At 41.7% G+C, this 4,389-nt stretch overlaps 1 non-coding gene across 1 annotated transcript; it reads left to right on the top strand.

The window, feature by feature from the left end:
* Nucleotides 1-2,079: 2,079 nt before the first annotated feature.
* On the top strand, nt 2,080-2,153 carry trnat-agu (transfer RNA threonine (anticodon AGU)). Its single transcript has one exon. It is a non-coding gene; the product is annotated as a tRNA-Thr (tRNA).
* The last annotated feature ends 2,236 nt before the right edge of the window (nt 2,154-4,389 follow it).

Below are 4,389 nucleotides of genomic sequence, written 5' to 3'. Positions count from 1 at the left end.
AGGACAATCCAGGTAACTACAGGCCAGTTAGATTAACAGCAGTGGTGAGTAAGGTTTTAGGAACAATAATTAGGGAAAGAAAGCAACAGTCACTTGGAGAGATTTGACTGAATTGAGGAGAGTGAGCAATGATTAGTAAATGGGAGTTCATGCTTGACTAACTGCATTTTTTGATGAACAAACAGGAGGATGATGGATTTTAAGACAGGATGGATGGATGGATTAAGAATGGATGAGAAGGTACCACATAAAAGGGCGGTGAACAAAATTGAGGTTCATGGAATAGGAGACTCCCTGTCCAATTGGATAGAAAATTGCCTTAAGGACAGAAAATAAAGAGTCGTAGTAAATGGTTCTTTGTCAGACTGGAGGATAGTCGACAGTGGGTGTTCTCCAATGGTCACTGCGAGAACCACTGCTTTTCCTGCGATATGTAAATGATTAGGATCTTGGAATATGGAGTAGAATCTCAAAATATACCGAAATCACCAAACCTGGAAGAGTGGTAAACAGTGAGGATGAAATGACCTGCCTGCAACAGGACAGTGATAGGCAGAATGGGCAGACAGGTGGCAGATGGAATTTAATATGACTTGTGTGAGGTGATGCACTTGAGCAGAAGGAACAGGGAGAGGCAAAATATACTTAATGGCACAGTACGAAAGAGAGCTAAAAATAGTACTTTTTGCAAATGGCTTGTTGGTCTGGGGGTATGTTTTTCACTTTGGGTGTGTGATTGGATAGCATGTAAAAGGTCCTGTTTTCAAATCCTGCATGACCTCTACTTCATTTGTGTTTTTAGTTGAAGGTCATGTATTGGTTGCAGCCTTACAAAAAGCGGAGTTGACTTTCACACGGAGCCTATTTAGGACCAGAGAACTGGATTCAAAGAGCCTGTTGACAAAATTGAAATGAACTAAATGTACAGATTGCCAAGTGTGTGTATGAAGGTGAAGCAGTAACTGAGAGCTGGATCCAAAAACTACAGGACTGGGTTCTGGTATGGAATGGAATTCTTCTGTGTTTCTGTTGTTTGTCTTGGATTAACTCATCGATTTTTTGTTTTTCACTTTGCCGATGCGTTTGAATAATTGTGGATCCTTCTTCAGGGTATTTTCTTTCACCAGGTAGTTCTGACCTCTGATGATGTTGATCGTAATCAGCTTCAACTCGCTGATAGTTTTGGAAGTGAGCAGATTTCCTTTGCTTGAGTCTACAACATGTAACTCACTCTGACATGTGGATCCATGGCAGGATTTGAAAGCTGCCCCAGCATCGGAGCATACATTGCATCCAAACAATAAGAGACCGAGTAGAAGTGATAGTTCAGTCAGTCGAACATGAGACTTTTCATCTCAGGGTTGTGAGTTTGAGTGCCATTCTGTTTCTCCATTTTTTTAGGCTTCACTAGCAGAGAGTACAAGGAGTGTTTGCAATGAAATTCAACAACAGTATGAGAAAGTCTCACTTTGATTCGGGAATCTTATCTCTCTGCAGCATCTCACTGTGAAAGATTGAACTTTATCTCATTTCATTGTCAGCTCAGAGTCACTGCGGCTCAGTGGGACTTCTGGCTGACTCCCGCTTCACAATCCATCAGCACTGAGAAAGCAATGGGGAATATTACTCACATGTTGTGTTCTGTAACCTTTTGGAAAAAATTGAATTATGTATTTTCTTCCAAAACATTCATTCTCAGTTCTGGGAAAAATAGAGAATATGATTGACTGTATCAGTAAGTGGGAAAAGTTAAAATATGCTGTGACCAGTGGAGAAATGGGATGAGAATAAATAGTAGCAAAATACTGCGGATGCTGGAAATCTGAAATAAAAACAATAAATGCTGGAACCACTCAACAGGTCTGGCAGCATCTGTGGAAAGAGAAGCAGAGTTAACGTTTCGGGTCAATGACCCTTCTTCGGAAGTTCCGAAGAAGGGTCATTGACCCGAAACGTTAACTCTGCTTCTCTTTCCACAGATGCTGCCAGACCTGCGAAGTGGTTCCAGCATTTGTTGTTTTTTTTTTTAGAATAAATAGTGCCCTTCTCTGATTTCAACTGCACAAGCACTTTCAATCTGGCTCTGTAGCTTAGTTGGTTACAGCACCTGCCTAGTAAACAGGAAATCCTGGGTTCAACTCCCAGCAGAGCCTTATTACAGTGTGCTTCAGAAGTTTCCTAATCAATAATTTTATCCATGTCTTGTGAACTTTGACTTCGAATTCAAATTACATAATGAATTTCAGTCACAGGAGAAAACAGCCATTGTGAAGGATCTGAGTTTGGAATGGCTGTTCCTCCTTGTACAGAAATTCAGTGCTGATATTTCAAAGGCAACTTCTTTCATAGAAGTTTGTTCACAGATGCATTCAACCTGGAAAAAAGCTCGACATTCATCTCACTGAAGGAAAGTGTGACCGTGTTGTATGTTTCAGAGTGTTTCTGTCGTTATGTGTTGCTTTCAACCGTGACTGGGACATGACGCAAGCGAGAGGGTTGAGCCGAGGTTTGGAATATTTGTCAGTCAGGAACAAGAAAAATCAAAGGAAGCGAATAAGAAAACCTGTGTCTCATGTGGTTACCGAGAGACGGTGAGAAGATATTAAACTTTGTTCTATTCAATACAGCTGTGATTAACTTTGACCTTTTCTGCCTTTTGTAAACAGTATTTGAAGTGTCTCGGGAACAGTGTTCAGTGGGGTCTGGGTGAGCAGTTGCGGAGTGTAACAGGGTCAGGACTGGATGCAGGAAGTTCTCTGACAGTCTCTCTCTCTCTCTCTGATGGGTTTGAGTTGATTTTCAACTGGCAGCTGTTGGTGTTTCAATAAATGAAAGAAGTTCCCTCCACCCATTCTTTGGACAGACAGTGTATTACAAGGATGTAAAGGGTTAATGCTGAAAACAGTGGGATCAACCCCTCCCACTGTCAGAGTGATGATGTAACAGTCACATGAGATGAGGTTTGGGAGGAGAGAGCAGCACCAAGGATGTCAGTATCGGAGGATTGATGAGTGTGTATATAGTATTGTGTAAATTAGAAAAGAGTTCTTAGTTCTTTCAGCTGGAAATGTGTCCAGAAAATATCGAGAAATTCACAATTTTATTATTCAGGAGTCGAAACACAGATATTAATTCCAAGTGACAGTTCTGGGTTCATTTAACAAAAAAAAACGGTAGAGAATAATATCACTCACTGATTGAAATCCCCCAGTGAGGAGACAGTTAAACAGGTGATCGATTGGGGCATCCTTCGATCCAAGGTTTCGGCAGCATTTAATCTCTCTTTTTGGTGAAATTCTTTGTTATTTGCATCTTCTTTTTAATCCAGCTTTGATGGGTGGGTGAAAAAACTCAAAAAAACTGAACAGTTCCATCCTTTCTTTTCTTCCTTCTTCCCTTCTTTCCATCAGTTTCGTTTCTCTGTCCCAGATCAATATAATGATGAGAATCCCAATTTAATCTGCTGTTTTATCCATTCCAATCAAAATTCAACATTCCAATCAAATCTATTTGTTATTCCACAGTCTTTTACTCTGTTGTATTCTCTCACAGTCTGTTTGATGATCAATGTTACATCTCACTCTGTTCTGGTGAAGATCAGAAGCAGTGATATCTGTTTACACCACCCGACAAGTCGGCCTGAAGCTGTGCCTCGCCGATCATGTGGAGTTAGGAACATCGGAACATAGGAGCAGGAGTCGGCCATTCAGCCCATCGAGCCTGCCCCACCATTCAATATGATCATGGTTGATCATCCACTTCAATGCCCTTTTCCCCACACTTTCCTCATTATCCCATATATCATTTGTATTTAGAAACCTGTCAATCTCTGCTTTAAACATACTCAATGACTGAGCTTCCACAGCCCTCTGGGGTAAAGAATTCCAAAGATTCACAACCTTCTGAGTAACAACATTTCTCCTCATCTCTGTCCTATGTGTCCTTGGGGTGCTTTTGCTAACGCTGTTGGGGAGGGTTTAAACTAATGTGGCAGGGGGATGGGAACCAAATGAGGAGGTCAGTGGACAGTAAGGAGGTAGTAACTAAAGCCTGTAAGGAACCAGATAATGAAGTCAGCGTGACTAAGGGGAAGAGTAGGCAGGGAGCAGATGATGAACGCAGAGGGACTGGTGGTCTGAGGTGCATTTGTTTTAATGCAAGAAGCGTAGTAGGTGAGGCAGATGAACTTAGGGCTTAGATTAGGACCTGGGAGTATGATGTTATTGCTATTACTGAGACTTGGTTGAGGGAAGGGCACGATTGGCAACTAAATATCCCAGGATATCGATGCTTCAGGCGGGATAGAGAGGGAGGTAAAAGGGGTGGAGGAGTTGCATTACTGGTCAAAGAGGATATCACAGCTGTGCTGAAGGAGGGCACTATGGACGA

The sequence above is a fragment of the Heterodontus francisci genome, unplaced genomic scaffold (assembly GCF_036365525.1).
Source record: "Heterodontus francisci isolate sHetFra1 unplaced genomic scaffold, sHetFra1.hap1 HAP1_SCAFFOLD_59, whole genome shotgun sequence".
Taxonomy (NCBI): Eukaryota; Metazoa; Chordata; class Chondrichthyes; order Heterodontiformes; family Heterodontidae; genus Heterodontus; species Heterodontus francisci.
The sequence above is the reverse complement of the archived record's forward strand: the minus strand, read 5'-3'. Positions and strand labels throughout refer to the sequence as shown.